Source organism: Cyprinodon tularosa, unplaced genomic scaffold (assembly GCF_016077235.1).
Source record: "Cyprinodon tularosa strain WSP-4 unplaced genomic scaffold, ASM1607723v1 ctg198, whole genome shotgun sequence".
Classification (NCBI taxonomy): Eukaryota; Metazoa; Chordata; class Actinopteri; order Cyprinodontiformes; family Cyprinodontidae; genus Cyprinodon; species Cyprinodon tularosa.
In genome coordinates this window covers 1465963-1489520 of record NW_024038724.1, presented here as the reverse complement: position 1 = coordinate 1489520, position 23558 = coordinate 1465963, and the positions used below count along the sequence as shown (strand labels likewise).

At 38.1% G+C, this 23558-nt stretch overlaps 1 protein-coding gene and 1 long non-coding RNA gene across 3 annotated transcripts in view; one reads left to right on the top strand and one right to left on the bottom strand.

The window, feature by feature from the left end:
- Positions 1-23558, top strand: part of grik4 (glutamate receptor, ionotropic, kainate 4) — a 413635-nt gene that overhangs the window by 326407 nt on the left and 63670 nt on the right. The window lies entirely within an intron of this gene.
- LOC119782847 lies at positions 325-22396 on the bottom strand. Of its 2 annotated transcripts, none has more exons than XR_005280717.1 (3): positions 22264-22396; positions 701-766; positions 325-593 (listed from the first exon to the last, which is right to left on the bottom strand). It is a non-coding gene; the product is annotated as an uncharacterized LOC119782847 (long non-coding RNA). The 2 variants fall into 2 exon arrangements; XR_005280716.1 differs by lacking the exon at positions 22264-22396 and adding an exon at positions 6787-6916.

Genomic DNA, 23558 nt, shown 5'->3' with positions numbered 1-23558 from the left:
AGTAAAATTGCTACAGTTTTAAAGAAGACTTTTTAATTTGTTTCTGAGGTTGCTGCTACATAAAGAGGACTACAAATGTGTGAAAGAAAATAGATAGATGCATGCATGTATGCACGGATGGACAGATGGATGGATTTATACATAGATAGGTATGTGTTTAGACTTTATCTAATATATTTAAGTATTCTGTTTTGTTTTTCTCTCAGACTTAGACAACTTTTGTAATTTTGCATATACAGAATGTATACAAAACAACATTTCGTTTTGTGCAGCTCTCATGACATTCCCATTTCTTAAAGTGCAGTAGTGAACAAATGCAAACTGTGGGAGAAAATTAAATATATATGGTATTTATTTTGCAGGTTTTGGATTGGTGTCAGTTTGATGACATGTCTGTGACATGATTAAGAGTTTTTTCAACATTCAGCTGTCTGACGTGGTGGGGAAGAAACTGTTGCAGAATCTGCAGGTCCTGTATCAAATGCTGCGAAGCCTCTTCCCAGATGTCAGCATGGAGAACAGTTCTTGGTGTGGGTGGGAGGGGTCATTGATAATGTTACAGGCTCGGGAGATGCAGCGCTGTGATGAAATGCCTTTTATGGAGAGAAGAGAAGCCCTGATGATGTTGATTACCCAGATTGTAAAACGTAGTCTGCAATGGTTATTAACCTTTTTATTCTATCCCGTATAACATACCTACCTTGAAACATAATGGAGGCTTACTTTTAATTTGGGGCTACATATCTGCTCAAAGGAAACCTTAAATCTGTGCAGAGAAAATTAATATATCATAAGTCATGGAAACACAAAGCTAAAAAAAAGCACTGCTTCCAAATAAACTTGGGCCATTCTCCCATGGCTTTCCATGAGCCCAAAACCTGATCTTGTTGAACATCTATAAAAAGATGTGAAAATTGCAGTGTTTAGACACAACCTTTTCAAACCTGAGACAGCCTGAGCAGTTTGCTAAGAAGTGGGCCAAAGCACTGCTTGGCAAATACAGGCGACTTTGTGAGACGTGCAGAGATTGCTCATTGGCATTGATTGATTGATGCAGAAGGCTCAGCCACAAAATAATAAAAAAAAGATTTATTTTTATGCTCGCAATTGTTTTTTTTATTTATAATAGACACTTTGTTTTAGGTATGGATTTGTTTATTGTATTGCTTGTAAGAGAACCAACAAGTTTGTGTTTGTGTCATCATGAGTGTAGTTTATTTACAGGCATGCCTTATTCATGTTCAAAGCTCACACTGTACAGTAGCTGCTATAGCAACCAAATGGTCCAGCCTCTCAGCAGCTCCCCCGGCCCCTGGGTATGAACTCTCATTTTCTACATGAGGCTCATTGACAAGAACATGCTGATTAATTAAGGAAGCTCCAAGATTAGTGACTATTTCAGTTTGAATAAAACAAGCTGTTTACTTGTGAGGTTCTGGGCTCTATTATGGACAAATATATCAAACTGCAAATGAGAATCCACTCTCAACTTTATGAGAGAATTAGTTTTTGTTTCTTTACTTTTTTCCTCATAATTTGTTCATTACATACTTGTATGTAAACCACTGAATAAACATATATGCATATCTGCTTACTGCAGACAGGCCCTGAGCTGAAAACTCTCAGCCAGTTTCTGGTAAAAAAAAAAAAAAAAGAGTCATTAATTAAGTCTAATAATGGAGGCACTTAATCACTCCTTCAGCACATGAGCTACCTCTAGAGAGAGAGAGGGTAGAGAAAGAAATGTCTGAGTCTGGGATTCAGTTGGACAGGCTCTACATGTCTACTAAGGAGGCAGCAGTTTATGGCTATATAGCTGGAAACACTTGCCAGAAGAGAAAAAGGTCAGAGGCCTACAGCAGCATGACTGAGAAAATTGTTCCCAATCATTGCTTATTTACGAGAGTCAATACACAGGGAAAGATTTGGCTCTGAAAGTCTTCCATATCGATAGTGCATTATTTAAGCCTGCAAGGCTTTGAAATGAGTCAAAGTGCTGAAGGAAACGTACTTTAACTGACTGGGAATCAGTGTTCCTGTGCCAGCTATCTCTTGAGGTTTTCATTTCTGTGACTGGTGCAGTGACAGAGGAAGTATTTAGATCCCTCACTTAAGCAGAAGAACAACCAAAAAAAAAAAAAAGGAAAAACTGTGCCTCAACAATCCTAGAAGAAATGTTAAAAACATGTACTGCAGCACCAAAGAAACAAATTATTCTTTAAACTCTAAAGATATTATTATTATAATTCTCCATGTTGAAAAATATTCACAGTTAGGACCTGGAAACTATAAAGTTAAGACTCAAAGTCTTATAGTCCACTATTCAAATTCCAAGTTGGCACCGTCCTTGATAATGATAAAAAGTATGATATTTACAGAATTAATTTGTTAAGGTGTCGTTCAAATTATTTTTGTTTTCTATCTGAAGCAGTTTAAGGTTTTATTGCAAGAGAGTAGTTAAACTAACAAGGCCTAATAAAAATTAAAATAAATTGTGCAAATGGTGCTGAAAAAGGCTAGCTTGTATAACAGCATACATAAAACAAAAAAAAGAAACCCAGTCACACATATGAAATTCTCATTGCTAACAATGAACATATTTGATCGTTTTTATTGAATTATGTTTATCGAAGCTATGAAATGTGTCATTTAATATTAAATTGCAATGGAAATGTATGTATCTACACCTGCATAATTATTGCCAGTAGACAATTCATTGAAATTTATAATACAGAATGTTCTCAGAGTGATGTTTTTTAGAGAGGATAAGCAGACAGAGATAGAGAGGATTCATGTACAATAGCCCTGTGGATCTCCAAAATGAATATATAAATAAATGTCACACTTAACTGGTCTAAGCTACGAAAGAATTGAAAACAATTTTAGCTATTGCTTTCTTCTGAACTGTAATATCTAAACAACATATCAGTCTGACTCAGCTTCAGAGTTATCATACCAGTCCACATATCAACGTTGTGCAATTTATGACATGCTCAGGTCTCAAGAAAGAAGTTATCAGGTCTTTAGAAAAAAAAAAAAGTATATAGTCTCAATAAAAGAAATTCTCAGGTCTCGGGTACAAACCCATCTGCACTGATTGTTCTACTATGCTTTCTATTATCCATAATACATTTTGAATATGTTTTGTAGACAGAAATGTGGCTTTGTACAACTCAAATCTCTGCTTAGTAGATGATTTCACTGAAATGAAAAGGTAATTCTAATGTTTCCTGAGCCCTAAGACCTGATAAGTTTATTCATAAGACCTGAAATCTATTTATTCATTTATTTTTGAAACCTTATAACTTATTTCCTAAAATCTGAAAATGTTCTCAGATGTACACCGTACAGCAGTCTACATTTTAATGCCCTTCTCATGCTATATATTTGCAAACAAATCTAAAGGATAATAAAATTAGCAAAGACAGAAGAAAGTGTTTCCTTTCTGGGCTGCTGCTCTTGTAAATCAATTGGCAGATTGACAATGCGCCAGTTGACTGCCTTACCAAAAGAGGGTAATTCCATTCAGTTTATTTATATAGCGCCAATTCACAATGCATGTCATCTATAGGCACTTTACAATTCAACCAGATTATATCACATCATAATGAGGTGGTGTTGCTCTATTAGGGTTTCCTTGCTGTATTAATACCAATATAATTGTGCTAAGAAGTTGAAATAGAATAGGTAAATGCAATTAACTGTTTGCATAGAGTAGGTATTGTACAGCATCGTATAAGACTAAATAACGCTGAGGATTTGTATGGGAGCCTTTGCATCTTGTAGATTTTAATCACTTTTGTTTTTTTTTTATATAGACCTACTTTGAGGGAAAAGAACGTTTAACACAAAAATATATACTTTATGATGTTTAAACAATTTAATGAGTTAAATTTGTTATAGAAATATTGGTTTAATAGGGTTTGAAACAATAAAAACCTTGAAGAGCAGATGATGCTTTATAAACTAAAGCTGGAATTTTGTAAACAAGGTAAGATGTAGAGAAAAAATTCTGAGTCTGTATGAAAAAGGCTTTGTAGATGGATGGATGGACTCATTCATTCATAATGACTTCTCTGCCTAATGCTACAGCTACATTCGCCCAACCACACTTCAAATGCATTCATACACAGACTGGCAGGATTCTTAAGATTAGGCAACCTGCCCAGGGACACATCATTATTTTCCAGGAGGAAGCAGGAATTGACCAGCAACCTTGAGATTGCTGGATGATTGCTTGTCCTTCTGAGTCAAAGCACCTTAAGTGACCAAGTTTAAATTGCTGAGTAAAAGTAAAGGAAAGTAATAAACTTGCTAAGTGCTAAAGCTTTTCACATCATTTTCTTGGGTGGAGAAGGTTTTGGAACATTTAGAAGTTAAATAAAGTATTAAACTTATGAATATGAGAAGTTCCAGCAAACATCTGGTTGAACATTGTAGAGGCTGGATGGTTGAAAACACTCATAGAGCAATAAGTTAGTGACCAACAAATTTCAAAAGATGCACTTAAAAGGCTTCCAGAGGGTCAAAATTGTTTTATGCTTTTAAGTCTCTTATTTTTATACTCTAACATATTAAAGGGATATAGTACTTCAGGTTTTCTAATCGATAGACCACCTTAAAATCTACTGTTTAAAAGATCATTGTCATTTGTGCATCAAAATTTATAATTCTAATCTTAATCGAACGAACATTTAACTAAAATGAATTGATTTAAAGGAAATGCTGGAATTTATTTTATGTTTTTAAAATACTATTATATTATAGTTTGTCAAACTTTGTTCTCTATCTCATTGTTAAGGACTTCTCTAATGATAACATTAATATTTAGAGTGGTGTCATACTCCTTGTAATGAACTATTCAAACCTTTTCTTTTGCCATTTTATAGTAGTTTACATACAAATGAGGTAATTACCAACTTCCAATTTAGTCCAAAATTTGAGGTTACTTCCAATTTTTTTCTTTGCCAGTCTGAGTTTTGTTATAAACGTTCAGCTGTGCTCTTTGCATTGGATTTTTTGAGTATGTAATTCTGGTAGTTTTGGTCCTCAGACAGAAAATTGTGAGGAACGCCTGAACACTAAGGAATGCACATCATAATTCTCTACATATCTCCATGCACTGCTGCAAGAAAGGATATCTTAACTTTTGAACCTCTCATGAATGTGATTCACTGCCGGAGGACACACAGATATTGCGCAGCACCTGCGGGAGGAGAGGCTGTGAGGGTAGAGATTTTATATTGGTGTAATTTTATTTCTTATGAGAGGAACTCTCAATATCTCAGAGTAAAAGAACCTGTGATAACTTTGACAGATCTATTATTATACAAGGCATGGCACTAATAACGCTGCTGATGCTTCAGTTTGGGAACAGCATGTTACCGTCGATACTAGTACCAAACATCATACGATTTATGATAAAATAATTTTAGGCTCTAGCTCTATTAGATTCTGAATAATTTAAGTTTCCCTAGAAAATAAATAAACCAAACAATAACAGTACAATAATTTCTATTTTCAACATTAATTAGACTAAAATGTGACAACAAAACTGACGCGCCAGTTACAAAAGAAATTGTGCACAACAAATTAAGTGGGAATTAAAATCGAAGTCCAAATGCAGCATTAAATTGAATGTTTAAATGTATCTGTTGTGGAACAACAGTAAAAGCTGTAGCACATTCTCTACTGGTGGTTGTTTATTTTTGTTTACATCAAAGGTTCTTACGCAGCCCAAAAAATTCAGAAATGTGGGAAAATTTGATCAAGTATAGTAAAGCAATAAATATGAAAACATATTTGTATTTGCAGATTTTAATCCCTTTTTTAGATGCATGGAAAAAAAGGCATGTATCCATCCATCCATCCATCCCAGATCCATCCACAGATCATCCATCCATCCCCGTATCCATCCATCCATCCTTCCATCCATGTATCCATCCATCCATCCATCCATCCATCCACAGATCATCCATCCATCCCCGTATCCATCCATCCATCCTTCCATCCATGTATCCATCCATCCATCCATCCATCCATCCACAAATCATCCATCCATCCCCGTATCCATCCATCCATCCTTCCATCCATGTATCCATCCATCCATCCATCCATCCACAAATCATCCATCCATCCCCGTATCCATCCATCCATCCTTCCATCCATGTATCCATCCATCCATCCATCCATCCATCCACAGATCATCCATCCATCCATCCATCCTTCCATCCATCCATAGATGCTTCCACATATCCATCCATCCATTTAGGGAATTACAGCATATAGAACTTTGAGGTTTTTTTTTTTCTCCTTTTAAGTCCAGAATACGTGGGATTTTTCTGATCCAATTTTCAAGCACCTGCATGTCCCCTGATGATCAGTAAACTGCTGTGGGTTAGGCACTCTGTCAAATATCCTGAATTCAGTATCCAAACACTTTTATTCAAATTACACTCATGGGGAAGTTTACTCTTCAAGTGACCTTGTGTCATGAACCTCTGAGAAAAAGTCAAGATAAACATATTTTTTATCACCTGTAAAGAAAATAGAGTTCCTGGTATTCACTTCTCTTTTTAGTGTGGATGCGGACACACAAACATACAAACACACCCACAGATAAACACACATGCATAGATGCCAAATGGGCACTGCCTAAATTTGCATGAAATGATTTGAGCCATTTTATTTACACAAGACTTCCGTCTGTAATTGGGTAAATGTTCTCATTCAATTTCTTTGCCTATTCTCTTGGATTTATTTATTTCCTGTCAGGACTTCTCCTACCTTTATTACAGCAATCTGCTTCTTTTTTTTTTTTTCTCCCCTCTTGCCTTTGCTCCCAAACTGTCTCTGAGAGCACCATTACTCTGGCTGCCGCCGTAGATGCAGATGTACTCAGGTCAATTTATATGCTGCAGAGAGAGAACGAATAAAAAGGACAGGTACAGCAAAGAGCGAGAGTTAGAGGTTAGTTGCAGCAGAGGAGTGGAGGTTGGGTGTGAACTCAGCAGGTTAACAAATTCAAAAAGATCTTGAGCCTTTACCTAATATAGAAGACTGATGTAGCTCAGCATGCCAGGGCTTGGCTTGATCTCTGTCTTTGCCTCAGGCTTCAACACAGATGATTAGTTCTTAACCAGTTCTGATAGGGGTGCTAGATCTGAATACACTAGAGCTGCTACTTAAGACACTTTCTCTAAGGCTATTGTTTCACTACAGAAGCATGTTAACTACGGCTATTGAAAGATGTCTCATGACAGATATAGATTCATGTTGAAATTGTTAATTAACTTAATAATAATCTACTAGAAAATTAGAAACTAGTAACTAAAAACAAATATTTGTTTAATGTGACCAACAGTAAAGATATGACACTTGGAGCATCCAATTACTGCATAAGCCATAGAGTCAAGGCAATCTGATAACTTGCAATAGCATAAAAGCTGACATAAACCAACACACCAATCTAAAAAACATAAGTACAAATGGGAAACTTTGAGTCTGCAAAGAATTTCAAAGACCCTTGCATCAAGCAATAGAGAATGGGAAAACATTTTTTTTTCTGAAAATAGATTAACCATTGAGCTGTAGCAAACCTTCCCAAGGAAAGCCTGCCCTATCAAAATTATTCAATGGGCCAATGATGACTCATCCACAGGGTTACAAAACACCCATAGTAACATTCAAAGCACCATAGACCTCAAAAAGTGTTTGCCATTATTTTACATACACATGTGGACAAAACTGGCAGTACCATTTGTTTAATAAAAGAAAAACCGCCAATGTGAAGTAATAATAAATAAAGATTCTGTGAAAATTAAAAAGAGAATCTCAGACATGCTTTTAAAGAAGTACATTAGTAGAGGTTTAAAAGTTCCAGTGCAGGCCGAAAGCCAGCCGAATGGCCTCCAACTTACAGCAAACTTGCTTTCAAGTTCCAGCTGCTGGACTGGTCCCCTACTTTCTGCTGAGAGTGTCAAGGTTTACTGTAACTCTACCAATCTATTGAAATACATGGTATTTGAGATATTCTGTACAGTCTGGCAGCTTAGAAGTGAGGCCTCACTGACAACGTCATTGCAGGGAATTACATTATCCCCATGGAACTGTCGGCTACCAGTCAAGAACCTGCCAAGAACCAATCAAGAACCCATGATGGAAACAGGGTAATTTTTAAACAGCCACTACTGTCTGCATTGAAAGAACAATTTGGACAAATAAACTCATGAAACAGGCCACAAAAATGATGTTACCCCTGAGAAGAGAATGAAAATAATGTGAAAAAAGATCACGTCATCAAGGTGTGTCCACTGATTATTATCATAGGTGTCTGCAATCCTGTAATTAGTGAGTGAATATATAGGACTACAGGTAGTCACTGTTTGGTGACATGGTGTGTACGACACTCAACATGGACCAGACAAGTGAACGTTTTCTTAGAAATAAAATTATAGACAAGAGTGTGAGACCATCTCCAAGCAGCAGTTCCTGTTACTGTATTTGCACATATTATTCAGAAATTTAAGATTCATGGACAGAGCTTACCTCCCTCAATGTGCCTACGGAAGAGAATTTGATGACAAATCAAAGAGACATATAATACGAATGGTAAGATCCAAGAAGATCCAAGAAAAACTTTGAAAGAGATAAAGGTGAACTTTAAGCTCAAGGAATATCAGTGTAAGATTGCACCATTCTTCATTGTTTGATCCAAAGTGGCCTCAATGGGAGAAGACAGAGGAAGTCATTCTATTGAACATCTTTAGAAAAAGCTGAAACATGGCGCCATTGAAACCTCAGACAACTGGAGCAGTTTACTCATTCGAAGTGGACCAGAACACCTGCTGAGAGGAGCAGAAGTTTCATTGACAGATTCTGGAATTGTTTGATTGCAGTGATTCCCTTAAAAGGTTGAATAACAAAATATTGAATGCAATGGAACATCATTTTTGTCCAGACCTGTTTTGTTAGTTTATTTTTGAAGTCGTTCTATTGAAGCAATATTAAAAAGCAATGTCTGACATTAGAGTAGAAAATAGAATAAAAATATATTTTATTGTCCCACAGTTGGGAAATTTTGGTGCACCACCAGCAAAATGAGTTACATAAAAATAGAGCTAAAAGTGTATAAAAGAGAATAAAGACTAAAATTGCTGTTCAGTAAAAATAACGGATCTCAACATAAATGATTGGAAGTGGTGATTTAAAATACCAATTTTACAATAACTGACAGTTAAATCAGCAATCCGCTTTTATTTGTTTTGTGTTTTATTGAATTTTCATTTTATTATTACTCATTTTATTATATTCAAGTTTTTTTCTGAGCATAATGGGATTTTCTTTCATTAAATAAGGGGTACCAAAATGTTGTTTGTGTCTAAGGAGACACAGTGCAACAAAGGCATCCATGACAGAGAACTAATACCGTACAAGAACCCCCGCTGACCATAGAGAACACAAATAATTAGATTGCCCCCTCCCAAAAAGAAATCTTGATGATCCATGACACTTTATCAGAAAATAATTATTGCTTCTTAAGTAAAACTCATGAAACATTAAAAAAATAATCATATTTCAACAACAACAAAAATGGGGGATCTTCTTAAAGCGTAATAAAAGGTATTTGTTGTGGAATTATTAATTATCATTTCGCTTTAAACTTAAAATTAACATCTTTTGCTGTAAAATTGTCACATCTGACAAAGAAATGCACAACAAACATTACATTTTATTTATTGGAAATCTGACTTGCTGTTAAGTACAAATATATGCCTTTCAGCTGTTTATTATCGCCACATTCCCTTTTAAAGCAGCTCATATAATCATGATAGTGTTGTTTTGTAAATTATCACAAGCAGAAACAGAGTGCAATCAGTTGGTTGCAATCTACAGTTTATGGCTCCACATGTCAGTGCAACCGTCACACTGCAAACAGTAAACCCACTCATGATTGCAAATGCATTTATTTTAATCAACTAAATCAAAACCTCTGCTTCAAATAACCAAGCAATCTTTCCTTTGAGTGTCTTGCAGCTCCAACACAGCATGTTGTGTTCAGTTTCCTAAAATAATGAATGTACAAATATGGATAGAAACTATATTTCTGTCACAAAAAGCAAAAGCTTAAAATGTCTGCACACTTCTAGAAACAGATCAGTTTTGAGGGAATGTTTCATCTGCTCGCCTTTAGGGGCAAAGAATATGTGATGATATAAATTGTTTTTATTTTGCATTTTACTCTACAGCTGTTCATCTGAATCATGTATAAAAGTGTCCCTTGAAAAGTTTCAAAGCACCTTTTTCGATTACATTACGAGGCTATAAATTTACTGAAAATAACTTTCATATTACAATTTCAGTTCATCCACTGTTTTATCTCCTGCAAGTCACATCCCAGAAATAATAAAGAAAAGCACATCAGAGCTGAACATCATGGTGTTTTTTTTTGTTATCTTATTGCCGCAGATTGTGCGTGCCTGTTTGTTAAAGCGTGTGTAGTTCATTTTTCGAGCCACTAGAACTGTGGCATGTTGCAGCAGCATGTCAGACCATGTTAACTTTTGAAAATCAGCCACTAAACACACTTTCTCTCTTGTTTTTTTTCCCCATGCAGTGGTTGTATTGTGAGAGCTGAAGGCACTCTTCTGCTCTTCTGACAAATAAAAACTTGTCCATGGTCCCTTAAATTAAATGAGTAAATTCAATACAGCTGAATACATTTCATGCCACTTTTGATCTGCTTTTTTATGCGTCTTTAAACTCTCTGGTTCACGCTCTGTCTTCGCCTCAGATGTGTTATGTTTTTTCATCATGTCACCATAAAAATCTTGTTTAGAAAAACTATTTTATGTAGAGGCTGCTGTCTAAAGTCTATTCAGAGCTTAAAGGCCACATGCCCTCACTGTAATGTATGTAACACTCAGGCATAGAACTGCAGATTGGTTTATGAGGAGCTCTGTTGCTACTGGTTTACAGCACGCATAGCTGTCTCTGTTATTAGCTCAATGTCCTGAGTGGTGCAGACAGCCCCGGAGGTCAGAAAAGCTATGAATTCTGAGAAAAACACAACTTGTCTCTAAGCAAAAGACTCCTTCACTTTTATTAGCCTCCTTCTCATTTCTGTTTAATTTAATTTGAACAAATATGCGTGACGGCTGATCACAAGCCATGGATTTGGTTTAATTTGTAGCATTTGATGTGCATTTAGAATGTCTGGCATCACGTGATGAGGTTTGATTCAGATCTGTCCAGAATGTGAATGACTAGACTAATAATGTCTGCTTTGGCTCTTATTTTCTTTCACTGATATGCCAACTAACTTGGATTTGCTGCAGGGGTTCAATGGCTGCTGTCATTCTCAGGCTTGTAAAACACCCTGTGTTGGATTTTTTTTTTTTTAGATTCTTTAATATAGTTTTATGCATTGCATTAACATTAATTATTCAGTTGTTGCTTCTTTTGGATTTGAGATTCAAATACTGTGATCAGGTGCTTCCTGTCAGTTGCACTTAATTTGACGGATAATTTGCATTTGTGACCACCTCTTTAAATCAGTATTATTGGCTGTTTGCTGCTTTAAAGCATCTAGGCATTTGTGTAGTACACAATTTTAGGAATATGCTGGTGAAAGTTCTCAGTCATCCAGGTCATAGTCATTCCAAAGAAGAGCTACCTCCTCTGGACAAGACTCTGCGGTACATCTACACCTTATGGACAAAGGGCATTCTTTCGAGGACCACAATGTTCACATTTTGGATAAAGAAAATAGATGGTTTGAGAGGGATGTGAAGGAAGCCATCTATGTTAAGAAAGAAAAAAAAAACTTCAAACAGAGGGGATGGACTCAGGTTCCAGCTTTCAAAAGCTTACAATGTACAGCAGAGTGGAGGACCTCATCCATCCAGCCAATCCAACAATCCCCTTTCATAATCGACCTTCAGACACACAGACCGGTACGGGGTATTGCGCACCCCTTCGTCTGTTCCAATTTGCATGTTTTCAAAGCAAAAACAAGGCTTTGTTGGGCTGCTGTATAAAACCTCGAACTCAACGCTATTCCTGACATTTTGAATTGGAAAAAGCTTCTTGGATGGGAAGCGAAACGTCAAACTTGGAAACCAAGTCTATTGGATTGGTTTTAATTTTTTTGGAAGAATTTCAAAAAGGACATGTCCTGTGGGGACCAGAAGCAAATTTTGCTCCTCGCAAATTTGAGAAGGGACGAAGTTTTATCATGATTAGAAGTGTTCCAAATCTTTTGAACATCTTAGACCAACTGAACATGAAATGAAGGTGAGACCATATGCTCTGTGAAACAGCATAACAGCAACCAACTTTTAAGCACAGTGGTGGAGGAGTAATGATTTGGTTTTTTTTGTTTTTTTTCGCACCGAAAGAGGATGGCACTTTGCATCATGTCAAGCATTTACTCCTCCTTATACTAAAATATTTGGATAAAATGTGACTAAGTTTAGACTAAGTTTAGCGATAAAGGTCGGCTTAAACTAGCCGATCATCACGACAATGATCCAATGTCATTAACTATTGACCTGAGGCCACCTGTCAATCATTCCCAAAGACTCTTCAGCAACTGACCAACCAGCCATCGTGATTTCTCCATAATGAGATGGCCCTCCACTCTTTTTCTCCCTCTGTCAACTTTTTTAGGTTTTTGCATAGGAAGGCATAATGGACATGGAAATGCTGTTAAAATCTAATGAAATGCTAAATGTTGTTAGCGGGGATTGTGCAGTTCAGACGCATTTACCCTGAGGTATTTATGGTGTGGGACACAGTCAATTATATTCCAAGAAATGAAAATGGAGTCCTAAACAATGTAAAAGATAAACAGGCCTGCTGTGAATAGCTGAATGTATTGGAACTACCTGATGTTTATTTGTACAAAGGTCTTATAATTATAATGTTTGCTTTAACAAACTCCATCAGTGTGCTGGAATAGGCAGCAAATAATTTTACTCAGCCTGATGATTCATGTTATAAAAAACAGGCCTCAGTTCCCCCCCTCATTTATGTACTATATGCTTTCACTTGCTATCTCTAACTGTAAAAGACACAACTTCACCCAAAGTCAGCCTGATTGTGTCCCTCGTTATTCTTTCTGTCTGTGGAAAATGTTTTATTGTCAGTTTTTCTGCAACCAACTTCGAATAACTTGTTACTGACTTAATGTAGTAAAAAAATGCTACCTGTTGTTTTTGCTTTAAGGTTTGCTGATATGGCAAAATGCCTCATTAAAGGAGCATTGTGCTTCTCTATGTCACTGTTCAAAGAAACCTGAGTCTGTAGGCGCTTGTGTACGCAGAGCGATCTAGCAGCCTGCATCATGTCAGTTTCTCAGAAAAACCTCTGAAAGAATCAGGTGCTGCAATAGACTGAATATATTGTCCAAGTTTTCAGCTGATAACAATAAAATAAGCAATTTAATAAGAACTGGGAGCCAAACTTGCTCAACAATCATGTTAAATAGATCAAGGTTTACAGAACACAAACTTTACCAACTATTGCAGCAAAAGGTAGAGCCAGTGATGAGTTAGTGTCTGTGAAGACACTGAGAGACAGTTCTTTTTTTGTTAATGCTTCTACAGCTCACCAAAAAATTGAAGAGAAGAAGATGAATGAAGACGCTTTACCTGTGCTACTCAGGGTTAAGCTGTCACATCAACTCAGCTGAATTCACTAAGGTTTACATATTTAAGTCCAACAAGTCAAATGAGATCAGAGCAGACCTCCCAAATCATCCGTCTTAAAGATATCCCCTGTGCCGAATCTGCAATTGCACATTGAAATCCATATTGAATTTGTCAAAGCACAGACTCACATCCATAGTTTGCACACACCGGCATCCTTTGTGTACGTCTCATTTTTTCTTTTGTTTGGTCTCTCAGAGACGAGCAGTCCCCTCTCCTCTTTTGTTTTTCTCGCTTTGCTCTTTGCAGGCTGGAGATGGGGAATAGATCAAAAGCAGAATGGATGAGCTGTTTTGCCAGATCCCCCAGTCTTAACGGATTTCAAGGCTGGGTGAGGCTGTGAATGTGTTCCTTGGGTGGGTGTGTGTGTTGGTGTGGTTGTGTGTGCACGTGTTTGTGCGTAACATGCACGTACATGCAAATTTATGTGTATCTGCCTGAGAGCCTCTGTTCCTTTGTGCCTACAAGTTTGCCTCTAAGTCCTAGTTTTTATCAGTCAGCACTGTGCACCCTCGAATGCCTTCTGTGACTCACTGTGCACCATACTGTAGCTGTCGAAATAGCAAAGAGGATTTGTAACCCTATAGGCGTTGTTTCATTTGCGCCTACTTTTAGGCATTATGTGCTCTCCAAAAATCTTGTACAATTCCTAAAAACAGATTCCCGTTTTCTCTTTCTAAATGAAACCTTTTATTTCTAAATCCAATAATATTTGAAAAGTACCAAAGGTAAATACATTCATATCTGCCTTGCCGTTCTTACTTCCATGGTTGTACATTTACTGGGCTCTTATATGTATTGTGTTGGAGATTTAATTCTTTCTAATCTGATCATGATGACCATGATGCATTGGTATTAGCTGAAATTTCTGGGTTATATCTTTTTTCATATTTTTTTTAAGAAAGGCAAGTATTGGCTGGCTACTGCAGGGTGCTATACATGAAGGGAACTCAGTTCTAAGAGGTTTAGTCTCAATCCTAATGCAGCTGTTGGTTGTTCCTAATGTGTTCCTTTTGTGAACGCTTTGGAGTTCCTCTCTTAATAGAACTGAGAAAAGTGATTTTGGCTTATATTTTTTATGCTTCAAACATTTAAAACAGTTTCCCATCCTTTAACCTGACAGACCTGTTCTCTACAGATTCAACAACTGTGGCAAAATTTGACAGAAAGTAGTACGTTTAGTGGTATCAGATCATTAATTTCAAAAAGCTGTATTTTTCCTCAGCCATAGCCACAGCAAATGCACAAAGATGTGATGAGTTGTTCACTGTTTTCTAACTCAGTTTCTAAATTTTAAATACATTAACAAACCTGTCATGAAAGATACGGGCCTTTTTTTTATATCTTTGCTCTTAAAGGGATAGTTCGGGATTTTTGACATGAATCTGTATGGCATCCCCATCACCAGTGTCATGCAATCACACTGACTTACCCCTGGCAGCATCCTGTGAGCAGAGTTCTCGTCCAGCTTTGGTCAAGCCGAAAGTAGTCCGGCAGGTTTGCTAGACCCAGCGAAATAAAACGTTTCTCTTCCCAAAACATTATGTGTTCAAAAGAGTGATATTTTTGCATCCCAAAAACATTGTAGTGGAAAAAGTCACACGTCGTTATCACTTGGTCTTATTTTCTCTCTGTGTGTACTAAATACCAATTAAAATAACTTTAAACAGGTGTACTTTTCATCAAGCCCTCATGTATGTATTGATTTTTTTTTTCTGTGGGTGTGTGTTTGGCCATGTTTTTCTTACCATGTGGGGACGATTTCCCAGGAATATGCTACATTTTGGGGACTAATAGGTATTTGTGGGGACCAGCGACTGGTTCCCATGAGGAAAGGTTCTCTTCTTGGAGTTGGGGTTAGGTTTAGGGTTAGGGTAAGGGTCTGGGTTAAGCCATAAAAGTGCAATATTACATTGGTATATTTTCATTAGCTGGAAGTGAAAGTGTTGCCATAATTGACAGCAATAATTTCTTAAAAAAACATCAGTCTGTGTGAAATTCAAATCCAAATACAGTCAGAAAAAATATTTGTGAGAAACTTCATATTATACCCCTAATACTAACTGATTGCTTTCTTACACTGATTAGATTATGGCCTCTTCTTAGAGAATCTTCAAAATTGTATAAAATGTTAGCTTTTCTTTTCTTTTATAGCTACTATTTGGATTTCCCTCATCATTCTTCTGCTGAAAACTGCCCTCTGATCACCGTCTGCTCCAGGGCTTTGCCCTCAAGCAAGCTTTTCTTCTGTCAAACTGACGTGAAAATGTGGCTGTAGAGTACATGGTGAACCCAACAGAGAGGTCTCCTCACATCTAAGTCAAGTTGAAAAGTGGTTTGGGTTAATCATTTATTGACAAACTACTGTAAGCTTTTCAATTTTGTTTTGCTAAAACATGATCAAAATATATCAGCTTAGTACAGTTTTCAAATTATTTTTCAATTTAATTTCATTTCAGTTTATTTATGTAGCGCCAATTCAAAACATATATCATCTCAAGGCACTTTACAGAGAGAATTCAAACAGATCATACATTAAAATTGATTCAAAGTTTTTTATCTAAGGAAAAACAGTTGATAGCATTGACACATTGACTTGACAGCAATCCCTCACACCAAGCATGCTTGTAGCAACAGTGGAGAGGAAAACTCCCTTTTAACAGGAAGTAACCTCCAGAAGGGACCAGGCTCAGAGTGAGTGGTTCGGCTTGAGGTTTCTGCTTTCTTCTTTAACTTCCCATAACCACCACTGCCAGGCATCCAGGCATCTTGGTGTGTATGTGGAGGGTTGGGGTAAGGTGGAGGGATATTGAAATCTGATGGAATGAGAATTAAGAAAATATACTTTCATACAAAACTGCACTTGGAACTGTTACTGCTTCCATGAGTTTATTGTCTTATAATTAAGACTGCTGCATATGAGATGGGTCTCTGCTTGCATGATGACTGTGATTTCATTGTGATACTATTCTGTGTGCAGCTAGTCACTGTCCGGTATGTGTGGTCACAAAATATGTACAATACAATGACTTTACAGTTCAGCTGATATACAAACCAAACAGACGTTTTCTGAAGCAATTCAGACCATCCACTCTGTCTCAATGCAGAGGATGAACAGGGACTGTTTCTGCCAGGGCATCTATTGTTAATCATGTTCTCTGGAGAGAATGTAACACTTCCAGAACTTGAAGCACTGCTTTGAAAATCTGCTCCGCAAGCCAAAAGACCTTTTCCTCAACTTGGAGCTGGTATTTCATGACAGACATTGAACTTACAACCCCATTGTTCATCATAATGTCAAATAAAAACTAGGCTTCCTGTCTGTAAAAGGGCCATACAATAAGCCACAGATATATTGTTACAGTATCAGTCTGTGTATTAATGTGTACTGTCATGTTTCAAGTAGGACCTTAATGCATGCAGCAGGCATACAAGGTCAAAACAAAGTAGATATTTATCAGTAAAAAGGCAAACAAGCTACCAGGATTGAACATGAGTAAAGGACGGGGTAAAACACCTGGAGCATGAAGGGATTACAGCAACAGAATCTTAACCTTGCCTGCAAGTTTAATTCTCATGGTATATATGTGGTCTTAAACGTACAAAAATCCCTCATGTCCCCCTCCCACTTTATACTGTAGTAGCAGCCTTTCAAGATTGCCCCTCCCTGTCAAAAGCCAGCCGAATGGCAGCAAAATTCCCCCCAACTTCCAGCCAGTGGCCTTGTCATAGGCATGCATATTTTTTTTACTCTGACTCCACCCTTTCACTGAATTGCAGAGTATGACCAGGAGATAATGCTTCTCTTTAGATCTTAATGTCCACAAATCATGACAGAAAGAATATTTTAGATGTTTAAAAAGGAATGGTAGGGGACATGCCAAGGACCTGCCAAAGACCAGCCAAGGGCCCATCAAGGAAAGTGGGGAAATTTTGAATGGCTACTACTGTAACTGTTTCGGGCAAACCTAAAACTGGATGGCTAATCATATAGCTGTGTTAAAAGCAAAAGCTTTCAAGTCCATAACTGAATCAAAATAAAAGTAGCAGCACAGGAGGACATATGCGTTGTTGCTTACATAATATCTGTTTAGTGAGAATCTTTGAAACAGGAACCTAAAGAGCATTGAAGCCCTAGCTGTTGTGGTTTCTCATGGGGTCTGCTGCTAGTTTATTCATTGCCTTGATTGCCTCAAACCAAGCTTTGGTAAGTCTGCACTATGTGTTGCTTCGCCCAATCAGTTCTGTTGAATGTCCCTCCTTTCCCTCAACAGAATTGATTTTATGAGTCACAAGTTAACAATGTGGAGAACTAAACCTGAGTGGTACGTATTATCAGTCTTAATTGCCAAGTTAGGGGGATCTGATAATGGCTAAAAAGCCCTAGGAGCAGATGTACACAGAGAGATATGGACGTACACTAATGATAATTGAAACAGGTGAGACACAGGGACATCTAATTGTTGCTATATGACAGGGAAGCACAGGTATTAGTGGAACTAGATGTAAGGGGTTCAAGTAGAGATGATCCCTTCCAGGTATAACCACATCCCCAAACCCATAACAGAGGAACAAAGTACCTCCTCTCTTCAGCCGGTGAACAATACCTCCTTAATGACCGACCCTTAACAATCATAGACAGGTTTCAAGTATTATAGGAGACAATCCCCCCTTTAACAACAATCCCTCCCCCTTTAACGACCGACCTTCAGAATCATAGACAGGTTTCAGATATTACAGGCTAACAATGGAACCAAATGACCTACTCATCGGTCTCCATTTGCATGTTTCCAAGCAATACAAGGCCTTGTCTATATAAAGACTCAAACTCACTGTGGATCCAGACATTTGAATTAAGAAAGCTTCCTGGAGGGGTAGTGAAACGTCTTCAAATCTTGGAAACCAAGTCCGGTGGATTGTTTTTTAAATCTTTACAGAAAGGGGTTCAAGCTTTACAATCCCATTAGATGTTTATTTTGTTGTATGGAGTCCTTCTGCAGTTGATCCCCAAACCTGATCCAAGATGCTAAATGCCAGATAGAGGTGTAAGCATTGTAATAGCAACTGAGAGAAAGAGAATTAAGAGCAAAAAAAACTAAAACAAAACAGTATCACAAGCACTTAATAGAGTTAAGATTACAATAACATAATTTTCTAAAATGCATACTACCATACTTCTTAATGTGATAAGAGTATGTAAGAAGTCAGCAAATTAGATGGGTTTATTGCAGTCAGATAGGGAAGCTCTTGACATAAGGGGGTATTGCAGCCTCTTAACTCTTTTTTATTAGTTAGAAACAGGGTCGAGACTGTGCGCTCGCCTCACTGTTCTCTCTTTGATGGCAGTCTTTCCCTCCTACACCACCACCTGTGTTTATGTAGCTCACAAAGTTTGCCTGCAGCGTCACCCTGATTAGTCTCATTGCTGATGAATCACGGCAGAGAGCTCTTCTGCTAAAAAGTCGACCCTTTATCCCACTCACTGTTGCATAGAGAAAATGAACATTGCAGTTACATGCACTCTCTGCGTTTGTGAAGAATGTGCTCGCCTCAAAGAAAATTGAAAACATTCTAAATATAACGTTGTTTTCTTTTTTTTTATGCAATTAGGTGATGTTAAACTGACGCTAATATCTGCTGAAAGATGTTGTGCAGAACCTACATGATGTCTTCAGACACAGATAGCAGGAGGCTGCCATGACAGAAGTAGAAGTTTGTCTTCAGTGGCTTATGAGCGTGCTTTACTTCAGCTGTACAGACAGCAGCCATCCAGGCGTTAAGCTGCTGCATATTTCAGTCTTGACTAGAACTTATTTACGTTGCCGTGACACCTGAATGCCTTAGCCGCACTGTAAGTGGTCTATGTGACATTATGCTCAATAATGGTAGCTGTTGCTTCCCCCATACATGATGGATGCGCCTGTCATAGTGAAATGCTGTTTTTTCTGACAGAGAGAAGAAAAATAAATCAGCCAGTCCTTACGCTTCGGTGGTCAGCCGCCTTAATCTTTTCCTCATGCTGTAATCATGGTTGCAGAATGAACCCAGGGTAATCCCTCACAGGATGTGCCATTCCAGTTGTTGTCACTTCTTCTGTCTCACTTGCCACTTTGTATTTTTTGTGTGTGTCAGTTGCCTGCACATATTTTCTGTCCACATTACCCACACGCTTTCCCTTTCTGTTTTACCTTGTTCTCTCCTCCTTATGTTTTAGTCGATTTTGTGTGTGTTTGTCTGTCTGTCTGTCTCTCTGTTTGTCTGTCTGTGTACAGGATAACTTGAAAAGTTATGAATATATTTTAATGACATTTTTACCAAAGGTGCACCTCAGTACAAGGAACACACCAATAAATGTTGGTGCTGATCCACATCATAATCTGGATTAGAGTCCTGCACGGGTCGAGTTTTACCAACCCGCACCCGCCCGAACCCGTTAGGATGACTACCGAACCCGACCCGTCACCCGCGGATATCTTCAATTCAAATCCGAACCTGACCCGACCCGTTGATATTTAACCCGCAACCCGACCCGTTAACACATCAAGTAATAGGCTATAGTACGCTGCGCTGCAAAACAGCGCCATTAACACTGCAGCAGACGTGTATGCACTGACTGTGGCCTTTTTGGAGGGAAGTGTCATGTTCGGATTTATGTGTCTAACCCACATGCAGAACACTCGGAGGCAGATGAAAAAGTTCAAAGATTTATTAATAATAAATGTACAAAGTTTGTTCAGATCCAAGATGGGGCTTGACTGGTCACGAGTGGGTTCACTGCTGAGGAGGACAGAGAGATTAGTGGAGGTCCAGGTCTTTTGCAGGTTGTGAGTGTTCAGGTCTGTACCTGTTTGGAAATGGAGCAGAGCTGCAGAGAGGGGGAACCTTGAGGGTCCAGAGGTTGTCGGCAGGCTGAGGGCAGAGGCGGAGGCAGAGCTTACTGAGTGCAGGCAGATCACAGATTGAGTTTTCCTTCTACTAATCTTCTAAGAGCGGCCAGGCAGAATACTTGACTGAGGCTGCTCTCCAGAGTCCTACTGAGAACGAGCAGACAGATCACCGGCAGAGAAACTCTCCAGAGTTTCAGGTATTAAGGCAGGATCAACCTGGAAGGCAGAGAGGAGAAAAACGGGATCAGGTTTGGTTTACAGAAAGTCTGAGTTCAAAGACAAGCAGGTTGGCTCAGGCTAGCTAACCGTTACTGGCAAACCCTCTGGCACTGGAGTGAAGCCCTCCACCTCCTTAAGTACGGATCTCCTAATGAGCAGATGAGAGACAGGTGGTGCGGTCGGCGCATGCTCCAGAAGATCTCGTGCGCCCTCTGGTGGAGAAAGTGGACAAACCTCCAGATCCCAACAGGAAGCCCACACTGCCGGCAGGGCTTTAAGCTACAACAAGGGTGACCCCAGTGCCTGATTAAAATAACATTTCTGATGTCCATAACAAGACACACGCATAAAAAAAAATCACCAACTACCCACCCGCACTAAAAAAATATCCGTCCGACCCCCAACCCGTTTATTTTTATTTATGTATTTTTCACCCGCAAAAGAGCATTTTAGCGGGTGACCCGTCGGGGACCCGCGGGTACCCGAACCGTTGCAGGATTCTAATCTGGATGCATGGATTTTTTTTTAGAGGGTCTTGTAACATTATTTGGCAAATCGAGCAGTTCCTTCCTAAACCAGATGGTGGCAGCAGTGACTATTAACAGCCTAAGCATGGGACTCAAAAAAGTCCAGAATTACTATACTGAAGACAAAAAAACGGAAAGGTGAGCCATGCCTTGCTCTTTGTCTCGATCTGCTGATTAAACAAGAAAGCATAATGAAAGAAGAAGACGAGAGCAGAACAAACACCAGAGGCTGCTGACACTTGCTGGGCATTATTTATAAATTTATTAAAAGATTTTAAGGAAAATGTTATCAAAGGTGCACCACATGCCAAGGAGCAATTCATTACAATTTGATACACAATAATCCAGATCATGTGTAACTTTTAGCTGCCGGTGTAAGTCAAAATATGGGGCTAAATTTGCATTCTCAGGTCTGCATTCCCAGATTGCTTTTCTAGTTTGTCATTATTGATTTGCCTAGCCACCCTTACCAAACTATACTTTAAAAATTACTGACATTTTTCTTTTTTGTTTCTCTCCCTTTGCTCTCCTTTTTTTTTCACTTTTATTGTGTCTTTTATTTTTGTATTTCTTTCAGTTTTTCTGGAAACCAAATAGTAAAAATTGGGTTCCTCGATGCAAAGTAGTAGTTTTTGCTCTGCCGAAGAAAACAATTTTTAGAGCTTTCAGCTTTTTAACATCTTAATTCCTTGTATTATTTGTACTCTTAAAGAAATATACTTTGATGTCAGAGGCAGAATCAGCTTTTATTAACAAAATGGAATCATATCAAGTATATTTTCCCACCAGTATAACTAAGAGCTTGAGAGTACCATTGTTAACACAACTATAAGTATTAGGCTGTGTATTCAGCCATCCATCACTTGGCAGCAAAACTTCAATGAACACCAATGTTCATATTGCATTCCGAGTTCTACTCACATCCTATCCCTCTTTGCATTCAATATGTTTTAGACTTTTTCCACACTTGATCTTGGACTTTTCCTCTCTCTTTTCCCACCTCAGCCCAGAGTTCCTGACTCGCTTAGCTTTTCCCATGGATATAATACATTTCTGAAAAACAAAAACATCTGGTAAGAAATAAAAAAGACTAGCAAAGTCGAACTCAACAAGTGTGGCAAATGCAACACATTTGGAAATCTTCCTGCCACATGGCCATTTTTAATTTAAACATGACATTGATGAATTGACACAGACAGAAAATACCATGTACTGATGTTCTCTCTGATGAAGGTTAGTGACGCAATGTGCAACAATCAAATTAAAATGCATCAACAAAAGCCCAGACCCAAACAAACTCACATCCACCGACCTTCTCAGCTGCTCCCTTTTAGCATCTCCTGCTTGCGTCAGAGGCACCACAGGCTTTGACTCAGCTGCAGCGTTTGGCTCCCCTCTGAAAATGGTTTGTTGTTTGAAAATGCACAGCTTTCTGTCTGTGTGACAAAAGCAGGACTGAAATAGAGCCTCTGCTGGTGATGTGATTGTAATACCTATTGTTTTATGGGATGGTTTGTTGTTGATGCTTCAGCAAGATTGATGTGACACACTAGGATTCCATTCACGTTACAACTTGCATAGTCTGTACCATTTGTGCTGAGTGTGCCACAAAGACAATGACAGAAGATTACAGAATTTTTATCTGAGCCGTTTGATTAATGTTAGACTTTGCTGTTCACTGATAAATGTTTCATCAGCCTAATTAGCGTTTATAGTTTGTCAGTTCAGCTTTTGAACTACTTGCTGTCATCCTTTCATCATAATTGTGCTGAAGTTTGCTGTAATTACACTCCTACTTCACTGCCTTTGGACTCGGTTAAAATAAGATGTTGCAGATTATTTCAAAAGTATTCACACCCTGTGATTTTATTCCCCACATCATTAGTACCATCTTCAATGAGGAAAATAGTGATGCTTAAATACTTTTGTTGATAAAAATCTAAAAGGCAGTTCAATAAAGCCCTCTGAGGGTTATTAGAGAACACCAGTGAGCAAACGCTACGTTCACAGTACAGACCTTAATGCTTAATTAGGATTTTTTTGTGAAATACGATTTTTTTTTTGCGTTATCATTCACATTTCCAAGTATATGCGACCTGTATGTGATCTCCTGTGTGAAATACATTCATAAAACCTAACTGTCCTGCATGCAAAGTAGAGGACGCAATGACGTCTTAAACAAGCGTGCTCTGTGTTTACGGAAGTAAACATGGATG